This window comes from Haemaphysalis longicornis, unplaced genomic scaffold (genome assembly GCF_048455015.1).
Source record: "Haemaphysalis longicornis isolate Haplotype H1 unplaced genomic scaffold, Haemaphysalis longicornis Haplotype H1 scaffold_3, whole genome shotgun sequence".
Taxonomy (NCBI): Eukaryota; Metazoa; Arthropoda; class Arachnida; order Ixodida; family Ixodidae; genus Haemaphysalis; species Haemaphysalis longicornis.
The window spans coordinates 135,233,955-135,253,689 of NW_027526335.1; the positions used below are offsets into that span (position 1 = coordinate 135,233,955).

The 19,735-nt window shown below is 45.8% G+C and overlaps 1 protein-coding gene and 1 non-coding gene across 2 annotated transcripts in view; both read right to left on the minus strand.

Moving 5' to 3' along the window:
• The window catches only part of LOC144175109 (putative G-protein coupled receptor No18), a 209,848-nt gene that overhangs the window by 113,088 nt on the left and 77,025 nt on the right, over window positions 1-19,735 (minus strand). The window contains exon 3 of the mRNA XM_077704191.1: window positions 190-667. The gene's annotated coding sequence lies outside the window, so the exon portion shown is untranslated. The remainder of the gene's footprint in view (window positions 1-189; window positions 668-19,735) is intronic.
• Window positions 18,105-18,177, minus strand: Trnaa-ggc (transfer RNA alanine (anticodon GGC)). Its single transcript has one exon. It is a non-coding gene; the product is annotated as a tRNA-Ala (tRNA).

Below are 19,735 nucleotides of genomic sequence, written 5' to 3' on the forward strand. Positions count from 1 at the left end.
GCGGGAGAGGAGAGTGGGTGGGTGGCGATGAGGTTCTGGTGCGCGACATCAACAGCATGAAGCACCGACGGTGACACGAGTCAGCCAATACAAGCTTCGCTTAAAAATTTGTTGCAAATTCCCTTTAAAGAAACGTAGAAAACAAGAAAAACGAATGAAACATACCCCAATAATAGAAAAATTCCTTACCTCTGCAAGGTCAGTCATGACTCGCGTCCTTCGCCTTGACAGCGTCTCTTGTGTAAACCACACGCGCGTGGATCGTCGTTGTTTTTTGCTTTGGGAGACCACCGCGGTCGGCTAAGCCTTTTATATTTTGTTCCTGCTCTTCTTCGTGGGTAAACAAGAAGAGCCGCCTGATACCGCTGCAATCCGAGCTGCACGCACGTCGATGGCGAAGGGGGGGATCGTTGTTTCTTCACCGCGGGAGCCTGGTACGCAAGAGGCGCTTGCTTGGCCGGTCAACCAGGACCTTCCTCGCCTGCTGTCGTTTCACTCCGCCGCCACGCCGACTGTTAGACGCAGGCAAGGGCGGCAGTTCGATCAAAGGCGTCGCCTCGTTGCACCGCACGCGTTGCGGCTACAAACGTTGGTATCGCCGCGACGCCGGGGTGGCAGTGCTCGAAACGCCCGATCCGGGGCCGTCCGTGAGTACAGCCTGCGAATCCTGGAGAAAAGATAAAACGCAGTGAGGGTGGAAATAGAGGAAGAATGAGTAGGACCATCAAAATGGCCAGAAAAAGACACTTAAATGCTGAGACAGCGCACCCGAAAAATGATAACGGGGTATTAAGGGATCCAGCGAGACGCGCGTGCTTTGAAGGCGGGAGCGGGCTTCAGGATATACTTTCTCCGCAAGCAACCAGCGGAAAATTGTTTATACGAGTTCTGTCTTGTTTGTCTACACGCCTGTCGTCGAGACGTTTACCGTTTTGTCTTCGTGGTACTCTCATCTCACTTTCGGGTAGGTAATGTGGTTTTGGCTTTTTTAGAATGTGTATGTGTGTTTGTGGGCGTTCGGGTTGTCCTTCCTTCCAAGATGTCGCTAGTGGATTATAAATGAGTGAGCTGCAATAGCGGCAAATTTCACGGTGAGTGCTCGCGTGAAGAGTAACAAATGGATGGTCCTGTGTCTGTCTCGAGCTGTGTAGGGTTCAGACAATAGATGTTTTTACTGGATTAAGGCTTGGTGAAATACTGGCAGCCGCAGTGTTCTCTATCCTTTTGAAGTGGCATTTCGGCGCGGTTATTATAGTTTATGGCACGGATGAGCTAGGAACATCTAATATGAATACAAAGCCTCCGATTTCGTGTTATATTTACGCACCATTCCGTTTAGTGAAGTTTGGGGCTGGAAGCTATAATAACACAGGAACTGTGTCCTTTGGTGTAGCGAGCTTTGGCTGATCGAAACGGTCTAAACCCCTCAACTTCTGCCCAAAGTGATCCGGGCCGCGCGCAAAAATTACAGCAAGAATATTCGTGGCAACCTTGCACACCGCTATCAAAGCACTCCTTTTCCCCTTGAAAATGCAATTTGGAACTCTAGCAAAACCGCGCGTACTGCACGAAGCTGACTAGCCATGCTAACCTCGTAGGTACACGCAAATTGATGATGACGTTTGGATTTTTATGACGCAAGGCCGAAGGAGGCCAAAGAGCGCCAAAGGACGGTTACTTCATTTGAGTGACATGAGTGTAAAAGTAAACAATTCCAGTAAAAAAAAAACAAAGTAAAACTCGAGGTAATGAAGATGACTGGTGTAAAGGGCCAGGTTGTCCTGATGCATGATAAGAAATGCTATGTAAAAACATGACATCAGTAAGAAACTTTAAAACTCTAAACGCAAATTCATCCATAATATTTCGTATCTTAGGTGCGAGAAGGGAGGTAAGGAGCGTGTGGCGAGAGGGAAAGATAGAAGAGATTGATTGATTGATTGATTGATTGATTGATTGATTGATTGATTGATTGATTGATTGATTGATTGAATAAACTTTATTCAAGACAGAAAGTGCGATGTTACGGCGCCCGCCCGGTGAGAGGCGTCCTCAGTCCAAGAAGATTACGTGCAGGAACAGCGGAAACCAATAGTCTTAAGTTTCGTTGTAGTTTGCAGGAATGTGTGCAGACGCGCTGCCCTTTTAGCGGCACACTTACACGGCGACCCTAGAGATACTACTTGCATTACTACTTCCCGCTGCAAAAAGCAAGGATGCATGCAAATGACGAATTCATGCTTCCAAATAAGCAAATATAAGGAGAACGAGATTCGACATTTGATTTAGCTATAATAAGCGATCGGTGATGTGATATCACGCAATAAGGAACGGAATACTCGCCTGGCGTAAAAGCAACGCATTAGGCCACATTTTATATGTGAGGACACATACTGGGTTTCTTAATTCGATTACTTCGCCCACTTACTCCAAATAGGGGTAATTCAAGTGCGCTGAGGTGATACAGTCTTTTGAGGGGTTACGAGAGTGGCACGACGAAGGTCGCACGAAAGAGTTGCAGAAAGAAAAAGGAGGGTGGTGCAAGACGTTACGCCCGGACTCATGTGCCCAGGTATACATACGCACACACATTGCAGCCTTACGTGGCCGCTGCTCCTACTTACCTGTAAACGTTAAGCATATACGAGGACATCAAAGACCATAATAGGTTATAGCATCGCTTCTATGTAATGATGAACCGCTATGGAGTCATCACTGAAACACGCAGGCGGCCTGAAGTGGGGCGACGACACAGGATGGTGAACGCCAGGAAAGAGTAATTCAGGGAAGCGAACGGGTATGCACGCACCTGGAACTGACGTTAACTCGATCGCTAAGCGCAAACAGGTAGTGTGCTAGTGTACACAGCCGCTTATTACCGACGTTGCGTTGCGGGCTGTCGCAGTATCCTGAAGAGTAAAGAGCGACGTCGCCTGGACATTCGCTAACGGATTCTCTGTCGATTAAGGCAGAAGCAATGATGCGCTGCCGTGCGTGACTAATCTAATAAATTATGATGCGATGAGTGGCGAGTCCCCAACAAGAGCAACAACTGTGGTTTGGCGTGCGGCTGAAGAAGCTTATAGGGTTTATTGCGCCAGCCATGGACCGGCAACCAATCACGTCGCATGCAGCTGCCTGCTTGGTTTTATGGGCTTCTGTTATGTTCAAGGAAATCAAGCTCACTATTTGTATAGACCTTATAACCGGAGCCCCCGCACTAAAAAAGGCTTTAGAAATTTCAAAAAAGGTAAGACATGATTCATACGCTAACGTTGCGCTGATAAGTGGTAACAGCCAAAGCAAAAACTTCCTTCTGTTGGGTATGTGGGCGTACTAGCCAATGGGTCCTGGTCAATTCGCGGTCCGCATATAACGGCAGGTGTCATCGTTCCGGGTCAATAGCACTAAGTCGGTATGTGAGAATCGTGGGTAATAATTTTAGAAGTGTAGCTAAAAGGCAGTTGGTGAATTTGCTGAAAAATCAGCTCCACAGCTGATAAGTTCGTTAAAAAGTTAATCATCTTGTCTAGATATGTCAGAACTGCGGCTGTGTATAGGGCCCGGGCAGCTGGACGGGTGGCGCCACCACTCGGCGCTTCCTTGGTTAGTGGAATGAGCTGGTGCATTGGGCTACGTAGCCTGCCGTTGTTTTTGTAGTGTTTACCTCGGTGCTTTGAACGATTTTGTGGTGTTGTTAGCGGAAATGTGCGGTGAAATGAGGTTTAGACCCATGTCGTGAGTTCTTAGATGTAATAACGGCTACGTAAACTTGTCAGATGCTTTTAAAGTTGGGAATGGGCTACAATGACATGAGCGCTTTTTGCAGTAATCGACGCTTGGCTCCATCCGTTCTGAGTACGAATAAAACTACTATTATTTGTATTCATTTCTTCTTAAACGCACTAACGGCTACGTAAAGTTCTTTGAAGCTTCTTAGTTTTGGAATTGGCTACATTGACATGAGCGCTTTTTGCAGCGCTCTGCGCCTGGCTCCGCACGATCTGAGTAGGAATAAAACTATTAATATTAGTATTTATTCCTGCTATTTTAAATTATGTTGACGGGTTTCAATGATTACTGTTTCTACGCCAGCCTTAACGCTGGAATACCTCGATACGTGGGCTTTGAAGAGAAAGGCACCTACGTATGAGATCGATTACAGTGTGGCCATGGAAACGTTGTCGCAGTTCACACTTCCTTTCTGTAACCGTGAGCTCTGTGCCTTTGGTTTTGGTGAGCGACACTGTCGCAGCATGGGAGCCTGAGAGCCGAAGCGGAACTCCAACGTTTGTAGCGGTCATTTTATCAGGAGCCAAAGTGATTCAACCACCCAACAGCCCAAGCTACCAACCATGCTTCCTTCCCTTTCCGTTTTACAATTTGCGTGTAATAAAGGCTGGCACCGGTAGTTTTAAAAAAAAAAATTCACAGCATATCCACGGGGTGAATGATGATGAGTGGGCGAAGCTCCTGAGGGAAAATCATCGGTAAAACCGTGACTCTTCAGTGAAAGTTCGCCCACTACATCTGTGTCCGAACGTAACGTCTAGAAAGTCTCGCTTAAACCGCGCGTCGGCACCTTGGGGCTGAGCTCGCCTGATGCGTTTTGCAGACGCCTCACGAGATCTCACTGCATCGGGGTCTGCCTGCCGATACGCGCGCTTTCTCGCCGCTTCCCGTTCTCTGACGTTTTGGAGATCCTCTTCGCGCCGCAGCCGTGCCGCTTCGCGTACGGCAGGGTCCTCGCGCCGTTGCCGTGACGCTTGGGCCTCTCGTTCTCGAACGCTGGGATCTTGGCGGCGTCGTCGCGCAGCCAGACGACACGCTTCAGCCTCCCGCTCTCGTACGGCAGGATCTTGGCGGCGGCGTCGCGCAGCTTCACGGAGCGCTTCTGCCTCGCGGGCTCGCACATCTGCAGCCTTATCCATCGGGCGACTCCGAGCGCGCGCCAACAGCGAACGGATTTTATTACAACGCAACCCGCCATCTAGTAAACAATCCAAGAACTAAACTAGAGATAGCCACGCCGTCTAGTAAACAATCCAAGCGCATCTTTTCATCATATACAAGTACCGCCATCTAGTAAACAATCCAAGAACTAAACTAGAGGTAGCCACGCCATCTAGTAAACAATCCAAGAACTAAACTAAAGGCGGCTACATACATACGTCGAGGATGGATAGACCTACGCCTTAAGGAGCTTCGCCCCTAAAATGTGGCAGTGTTAACTTAAGCCCGTGTTTTTAATGCTCAAGTATTCTTTACTGAGCACCTAAAAATCGTGTAATGCCTTGTGAAGAAACCAAAACGCGCGATTAGTTGCCTCAGATATAAATTCATCAACCCTAACCCTCCAGCACAAACACATTTTCGACACACTGGAAGCTGTTAGGATTTCGAGAGGGGTGCATGGAAATGCAAAATCAAACAGCAAAATCATTCAGCCCTTCGTTCAACGACGACGATGGTTGAACGCGAAGCTTACTTCGTGCAAAATCGACGGCGAAATAGTGAAAGTCAACAACGTTGCGATTAAAAGACCAAACTGCGTGCTGGTAAAATTCAAAGTTCTGACTAGTCACAAGTTTAAATCCGGAAGGAAACCAAGGAAACCCACACGAGAAAGCTTTGCGATAAAGCATCATCGTCGTTTCGCGGAGAAGCGCAAGATTTTTCAAGCATAGGTGGCAGCTTGTAAAATGACCGCAGCATTCAGTTGTGAAACTGAGTATAGGTTTTAGGCACACTTCTGACGATCGTCCTTTAGCCAGCAGGAATTGTTTTTTGAAAAACCATTACCCAACTAGCCAGCAACCATTGAAATTCTTGTAAAGCAATGCTTTTCCACGACAAGCAATAATGTTCTACTATCATGCGGTATTTATTCTGTAAACAATATTGGATGACTGTATTAAGCGCACTTCTGTGAAATTAAACATGTTTCTACCGTAGTTGATGTTGTTAAGGAAGCGTCGTCCGTCACAATTTCTGTTTTTAGGTAAACTTTAGAAGGTACCCTCCAAATTTGTCTTTCGTTTGTGCACGACGCCGTTTCGTCATCAACTGCTAAAGGCCAGCGCCGCAGCATTCCTGGATCGGCTTTGTAGGTGAATTTAGCTACAATATTTTCCTCCATATGCCAACTTCATGCAGGCGTGAAGAATTTGCAAGAAGGAATGGACTTGCACTTCCAGCTTGACGTCCAGCTCGGCGCACTGAGCGTCGTCTGCTATTCGTAAGTACTGAGTAAGGGCGTAAATCACACACAAGGCATGCCTCGCAAAGGTCACCTCCACGCTCAAGATTTACCGATCTGAAAGACGCACTTGTGGTCATCTACGCTTTGCAAACCGCAACACAGCAGAGTGACATAAAGCCATTCACAGCAACGCTGCGCTGACCGCCACCGGCAATCCACTGACGAGCGGTTCGCCACGGGCGGCGCTGTTGGCTGAAGCGACGTTGGCGCCATACAACGGCCGCCCAGTACCTATACTGCCGTCGCAGCCAAATAATCATACCATTGCGTGCTTGTAACTGGAGCTGTCATTGTCACTTGGCTGTTCACCTCAGGGGGGCGTACGTTGCCAGGGCCGTACTGAGCCTATGTGGCTGCCCTAACGGTAAGCCTACACGACGTTCCAAGGAACCTCAAACTTGGCCGCCCGGCTGCGTGTACCAGTTGTCTGGTTTCGAAGCAGAAGGCCACAATGAAAGCACAAGAGTTTTCTGCAGGCAGCTGGAACAATTTCGGTCTTTCGAATGGGAGGAGGTTTAAATTGGCTCCAGGCCAGGCGGACTTTCCACAAATATTATACATTTGCTTTTGTATCTACAAGGAGTACGTAAGTTGTAGGCATTGGGGAACCTTTCACGTGCCTCAACACGTGATCTCAACAATTCCTTCATTGCTTCCTAAGCAATGCGAGATGCATTTTTTAAGTGCATCGTGTGCCATCAAAGAAAAAAGAACCAAGGAGTGCAGTGGAGTGGTGCGCGACTTCATTATGGAAGAAATGGGTCGGACTGCGGTTCAGTCCCATATTTGCCTATATTTCTTTCCAACTCAACTACCCTACGCTCCTGCTCCTGTTGCTGTAGGTAATTTGAGCATCCTTTTCCTTTATTACAGGCTACGGTCGGCTGCTTTATTCTCCAAAAAGCCGTTTTATACTGTGGTACCGGGGTTCTTGCACCCGGCCGCGGTTCCCCAGAAAGACACTGCGCCCCCTAAAACCACACCTTTACTGGGAGTCCTGTACCGCCAAGGTCCGCTCCTCAGCCGATCCGGCTGCGCACACCTAACCCAGCCGAGTCCGCCATGTTCTGACCTAGCTCGTGTCGCGCCACATCTTCCTCTTCACCCGGCACATGTCCATCCTTTGGGATTGTCCCCCGCCACTGTTGCCCAATTACCACCATACTTTCGCATTACTGCTTGACCACTCGCGTCACTGCCTGGTATGAACGCATAGACGATCTATTGGGGTTTCCTTCAGTAGGGTTGCAGCGTAGCGGCATGGCGCCACCTTGAGCGCTACAGTTGTCGCCGTGTTTACTCAAAGCTATGTCCCACCGGTGTCGTGTTACTCTTAGTTGATGTTTGATCTTTGGGCTGTTGGCACCGGAGTTGTGTACAATTTTCTTCATTTAAGCAGAACACATTGGTGTTATTCACATAGAAACCACCCTTCCTTGTTTTATTTGCGAGTGACTATAGTTCTACCTAATGATAGTATTTGAACGCCTTACTTTATGGCCTTCCTGGCGGACTTCATTTGTAAAATAAATTCTCGGTAACTTCAAATGTTTATACGTCGGAATGTGTCCTGCTTTCGAACACTATTTCGTCTGTCATTTTTTGTAGTTTTGTAAGTGCGGAAATACACCCGCACATACACGACTTTGGTTCCGCAACGCGAAACAGACGCTACTGATGTGTACCCATGTGCGGGTTAGCAAGAAATGAAACAAACGGCCATCTTTCTGAGGAACGAGTTAACCTACACATTTTTCAGTCGGTTAAGTGACTGTGGCTCAGTGGTATGGAATAGGACAAACATCAACCGCAGCGGGGCGACTACCAGCAGCGGAATATCTCTGGCGCAGAAAGCGCTCGTACAGGAGTACGATCCTCTCTTTACAAGAGGACACGTTTTGCGGATCTATACAGGAGCTTTTCAGCATTTAGTCCCTCGCCTATCTGTTCGCTAAAACGCACTTAGGGGAATTACAACTTCCCAACGGTGCGCGAACGCAGTCTGACCAATGCAACTCCAACACCATGATTAATGTTTGAAACACGACCAAAACAGATTGCCACTTGTTCAGATCCAATTCTGTTCTCTTAGAGGAAGCGCAAACAGCACTGGTGCCCCTCGCCTTTTTCTGACGCGATTCATAGCAAGCGAAAAATTTCCTTTTACGTTTTCAAAAATTGCTGGCTGTAAACTGAAGCTTCCATGGCAAAATAATGTAAACTGATGCAGGCTTATAAAGCGTAGTCAGTTTCCTTACTAACTCACTGGAAAAAGAATTTCTTAATAACACTTGCAACTCTACGACGTCGAATTAAGCTGTTGTACAATAAGTACTGTGTTCTAAATTGAGGACTTGATGAATTTGTGCGCGTTGTTCATAACATCCTGCTTCCTCTGTATCTTTATCTTTCTACACGCACACGCACGAATAGACGCACGCGACTGCGTGCGCACAAACAGTGCACGATAGTGACAACAAAGCTACACTCTTTTGTATCAAACGAGATTGCCCATGCGGCATGCAAGAAATAAAGAAACGGATGCTTCGCTTCAAACACAGCATAACACAGCCGAGCTTGGCTCTGCGTTGTTAAAAAAACATAAATAAACAAATCAGACGGCATGGGTCGTGGCGACAAATTAAGCCCAATTATTTTAATGAACACAATTTTTCTTGGGCAACTTAAACCCGAAAAATTTAGTGTCTGTCTGTCTGTCTGTCTGTCTGTCTATCTGTCTGTCTGTCTGTCTGCCTGTTTGTCTGTCCGTCTGTCTGTCCATACGTCCATCCGTCCATCCATCCGTCCATCCGTCCGTCCATCCGTCTCGTCATTCAGGCATCTGGTCTGAGTTAAAACAATTCTTAACGTAGAAGTTCATATAGCCAAAATGATTTCGAACCTCTTAGCCCGAAAACATACCTCATACACGCCAAGATTGCTGAGCGAAAATGAAAGAGGCATATTTAGGGCCAAAAGTCAATGCACAAGAGGTACCGCAGGTCTTCAATTGAAAATATTTATGTGCTTTGTATCACTATCGAATAAACCACACTCGTTTAAAGCAATAATTTGACCCAATAAAACCAAGAGCCAGCTCAAGCCCGGAACTCGTGGCATTATTTCATATTTAGCAGTAACAAAAGGTTGCAGTAGATAGCGCGACCTTGGTGATTCCGAAAATTTGAGATCACTCTAGCAAACGTCTTCCGTGTTTATTGGGGGGGAAGGGGGGATTGAAAGGGGGCGGAAGAGCATTACAGGAGGGCGGGGAAGGGAAGGGAGGTATTTGCGTGGCAAAGGCGGCAGAAGACTACCGCCTTTCCACGACAGTTGCAGCTATATGAGCAGATGAGCAGCCAGTTGTTTGCTTCGTTCTTCTGCTGGACAAATACCTGTCCCAAAATATTTCCACTTGTACCATTCACAACTGCCAGAATGCGTTGTTTGCTGCAATATTTGCTTCAATGTTTCGTCGACCTGTTTATCGGTCTTTATCTGCTTGCAGCCCTGTCTTTCAGTCGCAATAGCGTTGACCTATTGGTCCACACGTTGCCAGTTCTTCACACTACGAGCTCAGCCCAACTACACTGTTATCCTAACTTGATGCGGGATGTTTTCGACATATATTCATCATCATCATCATAATCACCACCGTCATCCCCGTCATCGTAAACGCCGTCGTCGTCATAGTTATCACGACCATCAGCCCACTTACGTACACTGAAGAATGCACGTACAATGCCATTGCCTTCTATTGGCTCCTACCCTACGCTGTCCGAATCCAATATCGCAAGAAATTTGCTTATCTCATCCGTCCACCAAATTCTCGGTATGCTCCACTTCTCTCTCCATATATTCCCCCTTGACGCACATAAGACCTCAGGGGCGCCTAATGGGGCAAGACATACAGAATGTACGCCATTGTGCCATCAAGAGGCATTTGCCACATTTTGGCTGGTTTATATAAAAAAAAATCTCCCTCTGTGTAGAAGCCACTGCCTTATTTCTTGTGGTCTCTAGAACGCGCGGCTGGATCAACATCAGAAAACATCGCGTTAAAAAAAAAAGACTTCCATGAGGTAAAGTGGTCATGACTTCACCTTGAACGGAGAAGTTTTGCGATAATTTATTTCTTTTCGTGCTTTCACGATGTTAAACTGTCGACGTAATCAATATTGCCGGTTGGACGGGGGCTCCAGTTTTTTTAACCGGTCGCGAAAATGTAAATGAAGCGAACCTCAATCTAAATTAGATTATCCTTCTTAATATTCTTTCCCGTTGAAATGCCCACTCGGGTTATTATTCATAAAACGCACAAAAGCGACTTTCCCTCGGGCTACTTCCCCCTATTTCTAATATTCTTGTGAAGAAGCTTCGATCAAGACAGAAACAAATATCAACACTCCCTCCACAGAAGGACATCGAGACACGCACTCCAACAAGTTGTTGAGCACGGCGAAATGAAAAGGGACGCCGAGATGGGTGAGATTTTTTTTTTCGCCATCCGCCCGCAAAGGCGCCGCGGCTATTCCGTGTCCGTCCAAGACAGGACTCCTTCCCGGGAAGAGGACCCCGACGCTGAGAACTGGACGTCAACGCGGCTATGGGTGCCGGGCTCATCTGTATGATAATCAGCAGGGCAGCCACGCGAGACCTCGGTACAACACTCCCAAGCCACCACCACCGCTCTTTTCACCTCCGGTAACTACAAACCGGTCTCGGGCGGAAGTGAGATGGTGCGGAGACGAGCGTGCGCTTTCCACGATGAGCAATTTGCAAATTTTATATATTGAGCCAGCTCCTCCTTGGAGCATCGATGTCTGCTGGGCATCGTACCTCTTGAGCCGGACAGGCCGCTACTTTATTACTAACTTCGATTCAAAAAAGGAGCTTGCATTTCTAAAGGGCTCTCTCGGTGCCGAAATTGGTCGTTCTTGAAGTTGATAAGTACACGACGTTTGAGATCACAGGTTAATGAGATCCGAGGCACCGGTGATGTGCATTATTGTGCGCAGCCATCGACTACCGGACATTGACGACCGTCTCGTCGTATGTTGAACACGAAATTGGAATTTTTTAGCGTGCTTGATGTCAAACGCGTCGCAGAAAATTAGAAGGCTGGGGATGCTTGTGTTCAGACAATATGCGTGTGTTATCACACAAGCTCGTTGCGGCAGCTTCTACACGACTGACAGACCTATAAAACTGTCAATATTCTCTGGCTTTTTTACTCTGCGTTTGTTGGTGTGTTTCCCGCTCTGCAGCCCGAAACTCGCAATCGGGAGTTATCGCGTCGAAGAGGCTTGAGATGTGAGGCTTGGCTTTGTGCGTAGCTGACAGGCGCAATGTGTGTGCAAAGGTTCTTTTTTACTGGGACCACACGACGTTTAGCACGAAACCTGAAGCCACACAAGCGGCCCATTTTCTCCGTATGACATTTATCAGGAAATGAGGCCGCTGCAGTTTGACTTCAGAGTTGGAATTTTTGCGCAGCAATACAACGACTCGACTGTCCCACAAATATGGCTGGTACAGCAGCTTTTTATTAGCAGTTGACTTATCCACATCAACGTAGATACATGAATGTTTGCTAAGCTATTCAGCGATGAAACGCGCCACGGAAACACTGATACGCAATATGTTCGAAGGCGATATAACTTCCCTATCCGCTCGTGATTGATGATGTCAACTCAGAAGACAGGTGCCTTACGTACATATTTTTTATAGGTGGCATATGTTGGAGCGGTCTTCAAATTTCGATGAAGTTAATCAAAGTATTCGAAATTGCAAGAGCGGGAAGAAAGGGGTGATAAGCCTGAAAGCATCGCCAATATCGCACTGACCCAAAGAGGAAAGACAATTTTTGAAGCCATCACCGTAACACACACGGCAAACATTATACTTAGAAATAGATACATAATCTGTTACAGTTAAAATATTTTAGTGCATTACCTTACCTCCAAAGAGTGGGCATATGTAAGTCCGTCTTCAATACAGGTTCTATTGGAAGCCAGCGCTTGTGGTAAGACCCTGTTTTCATGTTGTCTTTTCACTCACGCTGTAGCTTGATTCCAGTAAGTTCTCCTTGATGTACCCTGGTTTAACATGCGTTTAGTACACTTTTTGCCTTTCATTAACTACAGGCTGACTGCCCGTCGTCGTCTATAACATTTTCGACGATCTTCACACTTCAACTCCTTGATATAGCTTTAATGAGCGAGGTTCTAAAGTTTGCTAGAAAACATGTATGTAACCCCCACAGGCAAGGGTAATATTTTTTGTGGTACGGAGTCAGGCAACCCTGCTCAACTAGCATTGCTTACTTCTTAGGTCGCACTGTCAGCGAAAAGAACTCACTACTCCCGTACGCAAATTTTTTTCTTAGTTATTCCGTTACCTATGTCTCCAAATAAACAATTTTAAGCGTCAGATAAGAACATTTACTCAACTGTGCGTCCCTTCGTCCTATGTGTACCTTACTATGAAGATAGACTCCAAGCCAATGAATGACTGTGTCACTGTAGGAAATGAGCGCGTGTCTATGGAGAAACGAATGGAAGTAGTGCCGGCAGACGCGATAGAGCGTCTTGACTGCAAGCGCAGCATTTCAGGTCGGGCCTGTTGCGATGCGATGTGGCAGTTATCCCTTGTTCACCGAGTCGTGAAATTGAACGCTGTTTGTTTCGGTCAGGGAAAGGAAGTTGTGCTGCAGCACGCGTAAGCAATTTCCGCTGAAGCTTCCGTTTATAGCGCACTGAAATTTGATATTACAGCGCCTGGTGTTGCTTCGGGTAACAGGGCACCGTTTTTTATGTGAAGTACTTTGAAAAAATTATCTAAATACCGGGCGCACTCCATGATTTTATGATAGAATGAAGTTCATGCAACTATCAGCAGTGGTGAAATCTGTAACCATGCCTCCGGGTTTGAAGGTGGCTGCTGTCTGTTTTGGTGCTCATTAGATGCTGCCTTTGTGCTGTGCTGAAGATTCGACGCATCTCTTTGCAGTTTTGCCTATCGAGTGAACAGTAAGCCTGTTCGACCAGCTCATCTTGCTTATATTCAGGCAATTTTTGAATATTTGGCATAAGTGGTAGGCCACGTGGAATTTGTTGGAAAGACTTTGCGGGACGTCTTTGCATAGAATACCTTCTCAGATGTTACACGTATTGTTTTGACCGGGGTTGGTACGGTCAAGTTAATATATTATTGTTCTTTACGACGTATTTAACGACGACTTTGTTGCTAATAAGCCACCGTCCTCAGACATCAGACACCATAATGGAATTGTTATCGCTTGAATTGTTACTGAAGCCGGTATTACGTCCTCGGGAACGTTCATACTTATTTTTTCTTCTTGTTATTGTTAAAACAGCGAATTGGTACGCATTGAGGGACTTGTGGCAGTTCTTTCACCTGTAGTAAGAAGAGTTTAGTGCAGGTTGCAGTATCGAATGGTGTTGTAAGGTGTCATTTCCCAGCTAGTAACACCATTGCCCGCAATCAATGGGATGTGAGCTGAAACGCTGAAATATACGGTGGTGTTCTAGATGAGAAATAAAAGTGCGGCCACAACATATCCTTCAGGAACACAGGATGGGTCGTGCGTTAACTGGGACATTTTGTTATTATATCACACGTATGAAACGGTTACAAAGGCAGTCTTCATACCAGTGAAAACTGACGTTGTCGCCTATAACAGATTCGTTTTCTTATACTTTTCTTGATGTTGTACTCTGCCGAGGGCTTTCTAAAGGTAAAAAAAGATTAGGCCAACCTGCTTTTGATTGTCTGTGCTTACAAATATGACTGAAAGTTTGTTTACTGTAGATAGTTCACGGTGGAAACCCTGTTGAGGGTGGATAACATATACTGGCGTTCTTGGTGTGGGGTTAGGTGGTTTCGAATATCGTGCTCATGCAGCTTGCTCGCTGAACAAGTTAAATTATTGACTAAAGTTCGAATTGGCGTCACTGTGGCCTACTTAGAGTAGCGAAACCATTTTAGCCATTGTCTATTCCTTTTAGGTTCCTGCTGACATTTCCTAATATGTGAAAACGAAATACGTTGCTTCTAATTCGGCATAGCTTTTCAAAAAAAGGATGGAAGAATATGGGAACCGTTACTGTGCTTTTTGTAAATAATAGAAAGAAAAACATTAGGCACTCCTTTAAGTATGATTCATCATCATCATCATCATCATCACCAGCCTATCTACGCCCACTGCAGGGCAAAGGCCTCTCCTATTATTCTCTAATTACCTCGGCCCTGTGCCAACTGTTACCAATTTATCCCCGCAAACTTCTTGATCTCATCTGCCCATCTAACTTTCTGCCGCCCACTGCAACGCGTGCCTTCTCTAGGGATCCACTCTGCTACCCTTAATGACCAGCGGTTATCTTGCCTTCGCAATACATGCCCTGCCCACGTCCATTTATTCTTAATTTCTACTAATATGTCTTTAACACCAGTTTCCTCCCTGACCCACTACGCTGTCTTCTTGTCCCTTAATGTTACACCTATCATTTTCCGCTCCATTGCCCGCTGAGTCGTTCTCAATTTAAGTTGAACCCTCTTAGTGAGCCTCCAAGTTTCTGCCCCGTAGGTGAGTATCGGTAAGATGCAGCTGTCATACACTTTCTTCTTCAGCGACAATGGTAGGCTGCTATTCATTATCTGAGAATGTCTGCCGTACGCACCCCACCCCATTCTGATCCTTCTAATTATCTCTGCCTCATGGTTGGAATCTGGGGTCACAACTTGGCCTAAGTAGATATATTCGCTTACCACCTCCACTGCCTCGCCACCTATCTCAAACTACTGTGCTGTCCCGAGGTTTTTCATCATTACTTTAGTTTTCTGCATATTAATTTTCAGGCCCACACTTCTACTTTGTTCGAACAGTGCGGAAAGCATGCTTTGCCATTCGTCCCCCGAGTTAATTAGCAAGGCAACGTCATCAGCAAATCTGAGGTTACTGAGGTATTCTCCATTAGCCCTTACTCCCACCTGTTCCCAATCCAACGTTCTGAATACTTCTTGTAAGCCTGCTGTGAATAACATTGGAGAGATTGTGTCTCCTTGTCTGACACCCTTCCTTATAAGTATTTTACTGCTCTCCCTATGGAGGATGATGTTAGCTGTAGACCCATTGTAGATATCCTCAAGTATTCTTACATAATGCTCATCTACCCCCTGGTTCCATAATGCCTGAATGACTGCTAGGGTTTCGACCGAGTCAAATGCTTTCTCATAATCTATGAAGGCTATATATAGGGGTTCAGTATACTCAGCGCACTTCTCTATCACCTGATTGATCGTTTGAATTTGGTCCATTGTTCAATAACCTTTACAAACCCCTGCTTGTTCTTTAGGTTGACTGAAATCTAAGGTTGCAGAGATTCGGTTAGCGATTACCTTGGTAAATACCTTGTAGACGACTGACAGTAAGCTGATCGGCCTATAATTTTTCAAGTCCTTCATGTCGCGTTTCTTATGGATTAGGATGATGTTCGCGTTCTTCCAAGATTCCGGTACCATTGCGGTCATTAGGTATTGTGTTTACAGGTTTGCCAGTTTTTCAAGTACAATTTCTCCGCCATCCTTCAAGAGGTCTGCTGTTATCTGATCCTCACCAGGTGCTGTGCCCCCTCTCATTTCTTTCAAAGCCTTCCTTACTTCTTCGGTCGTTACTGGTGGGATGTCTATCTCCTCTGAACTACTGTCTCGTTCGGCATTATCCTGTATGTCCCGGCTACTGTACAGATCCCTATAAAACTCCTCGGCCACTGTGACTATTTTATCCCTATTTGTGATGACATTGCCTTGCTTATCCTTAAGTGCATACATCTGATTTTTCCCCACGCCAAGACATCTCTTGACTGCTTTCAGGCTACCTCCGTTCTTTACAGCGTATTCGATCCTCTCCATATTATGCTTCCGTATGTCAGCTGTCTTACGCTTATTGATTAACTTCGAGAGCTCGGCTAGTTCTATTCTGTCAGCTGCGGTAGAGATTCTCATGGTTTGCCGTTTTCTGATTAGATCTTTCGTCTCCTGTGAAAGTTTGCCAGTATCCTGTCTAGCCAAAGTGCCCCCGACTTCTACTGCACACTTCGTGATAATGCGTGTAAGGTTGTCGCTGGCTTCCTGTGTCGTAAGCTCGGCTTCCTCGTTAAGGGCGGAATTTCGGTTCTTCAGCGCGATCCTGAATTCTTGTACTTTACGTCTTACTGTTAGCTCATTTATCGGCTTCTTTCGTACTAACTTGTTGCGGTCCCTCCTCGAATCTAGCCTAATTCGAGATCTTACCATACGGTGGTCACTACACCTTACCCTTCCGAGCACTTCCACATCCTGGACGACGCCAGGGGTATCGCATAATATGAGGTCTATTTCATTTTTGTGCTCCCCATTCGGGCTCTTCCAGGTCCACTTCCGACTCTCCCGATTACAGAAGAAGGTATTCATTATGCGTAGGTTATTCCGTTCTGCAAACTCAACTAGTAGGTCCCCCCTGCTATTTCTGCAGCCCAGACCATAGTTCCCAACTGCCTTGTCTCCAGCCTGATTCTTGCCTACTTTAGCATTGAAGTCGTCCATAACTACGGTATACTGTGTTTTTACTTTAGCCATTGCCGATTCCACATCTTCATAGAGGCGTTCCGCTACTTGGTCGTCGTGGCTGGATGTGGGCGCGTAGTCCTGCACCACCTTGAGCTCGTACCTCTTATTGAGCCTAATTACAAGACCTGCTGCCCTTTCGTTAATGCTATAGTACTCGTCTATGTTGCCAGCTATGCTTTTATTGACTAGAAATCCCACTCCCAGTTCTTTTCTGTCCTCTAGACCACGGTAACATAGGAGGTGTCCATTTTTCAGCACCGTAAAGGCTTCGCCTGCGCTCCTAACCTCGCTAAGCCCTATTATATCCCATTTAATGCCCTCTAATTCCTCGAAAAACACCTCGAGACTTGCTTCGCTAGATAAGGTTCGCGCGTTAAACGTTACCAGGTTCAGATTCCATTGGCGGCCTGTCCGGATCCAGGGATTCTTAGCACCTCTGCTGCGTCACAGGTCTGACCGCCGCCGTGGTCTGTTGCTTCGCAGCCGCTGGGGACTGAGGGCCGAGGGTTAATTGGCGTATTCATGGGAGGTTGTGGCCATTACTACACCAGGGTGGCCAATCCTGCTCTGGTGAGGGAGTGCATTACCGGTAATGGTCGCCGGGGTCAGGCCGCACCCCAAGCCCCTTTGTGCAATTCCATCAATACGCGGATTTCTTCTTTTCTTTTTGATCCGGTGGGAATTGTCCGGCACCGGGATTCAAACCACGGTCCTTCTGCACGCGAGACGGGTGTTCTACCTCTACGCCATCGCTGCAATTCTTTAAGTATGATTACAGCATGTAAATTGTGGTGATTATATATATATATATATATATATATATATATATATATATATATATATGCGGAGATGTGGGTTCGAGTCCCGCTCCCGGAAAACGGCGGATTTTTTCTCGACTTATATTTTCGCTTATTTATCAATGAATCAAAGAAGCGTGACAAGCACACGTCATTCGGCCCTATTATATATTTCGAAAAAAAGCCGAATAGCACTGGCAATGACGACTGCAACCTTGATATATATATATATATATATATATATATAAATATATATATATATATATATATATAGCGAATCAGAATAATAAATGAGGGGCTCGTTGAAAAGAAGACAGAAATAAGAATTGGCAGTCAAGAAGACCTCGGAAAGCAAGGGGGAGGATGTAGTACCTCAAGATAAAGAATTTGGAAAATAAGAAAGTGGAGAAAAAATTCCCGCCAGGTGGGATCCGAACCCACGACCTCCAGAATGCCGGTCTGGTGCGATAACCATTACGCTACCGGCGGGGCTACTTTAGCCTCCAGTTTCTGGGGTATATATGTTCAGGTGTTTTTGTTTTCTGCGCTTGGGGGTGGTAGGCAGCGCCGCTCGGACTACTCGGGGTGAAGGGGACCTTCTTTTTAACCCCCGGGCCGTGACTCGAGCGTCTACGACATGTCGAGAGTGGTCGACCAGCGTTGAACCCTCTTAAGCTCCCTATGGCACCAAGACTGCCAGAACAGGACCCTCGCTATGCCTGTAGCGAATCAGAAGAGGAAATGAGGGGCTCGTTGAAAATAAGACAGAAATAAGAATTAGCAGTCAAGAAGACCTCGAAAAGCAAAGGAGAGCATGTAGTAGCTCAAGATAAAGAAATTGGAAAATAACAAAGTGGAGAAAAAATGCCCGCCAGGCGGGATCCGAACCCACGACCTCCAGAATACCGGTCTGGTGCGATAACCACTACGCTACCGGCGGGGCTACTTTAGCCTCCACTTTCTGGGATATTTATGTTCAGGTGTTTTTGTTTCTTGCGCTTGGGGGTGGTAGCCAGCGCCACTCGGGCTACTCGGGGTGAAGGGGACCTTCTTTTTAACCCCCGGGCCGTGACTCGAGCGTCTACGACATGTCGAGAGTGGTCGACCAGCGTTGAACCCTCTTAAGCTCTGTATGGCACTAAGACTGCCAGAACAGAGGCCCTCGCTATGCATGTAGCGAATCAGAATAGGAAATGAGGGGCTCGTTGAAAATAAGACAGAAATAAGAATTGGCGGTCAAGAAGACCTCGAAAAGCAAAGGGGAGGATTAGTAGCTCAAGATAAAGAATTTGGAAAATAAGAAAGTGGAGAAAAAATGCCCGCTAGGTTGATATATGTATATATATAAATATATATATATATATATATATATATATATATATATATATATATATATATATATATATATATATATATATATATATATATATATATATATATATATATATATATATATATATATATATTTATATATATCTAAATGTCTTATCATTGCGTTCGACTGTTGTTAAGAGGTAATAAAAGTAATTAGTAAGTGAGTCACCAATGAACGAGCATTAGTCTGAGTTGCTTGCCTTTTTTGGAGGCTTTAGAAGCTAAGTAGATCAAAACTTTTATGTATGACTTTTTTGGGTGCCTGACAGTACCTGCAGAAATAATTATTTTCGCCTGTTTGCTTTCGATTTCACGCGGTGAAGCGCATTAGTGTGGGCCGCCGATCGGGTCTGGGTTTGAGGTGTTTTCGCAGTCCCCAATAGCTTTATTTTGCGTTTAGCATGTAATATATCGCCAATTATTTCGTTTTGTTTCTTTATTTTGTTCTTCCAATTGTTGCAACGTAATTACCAATGCAGCGAAGATGATTTTTTTATATTTCTGACATACGTTTTGATATCACTTGAGCTGTCCGTTGACAGTTCTTCGAAACAGGATAATAAAAACACCCAGATGGTCAAGTATCGAAGGTCGGCTGATAAAATAGTGAAGAAATGTTTTTTTGCGATTGAGAGTGAGCTGGTGTGTCGTCAACAGGCCGCATGCGTACAGT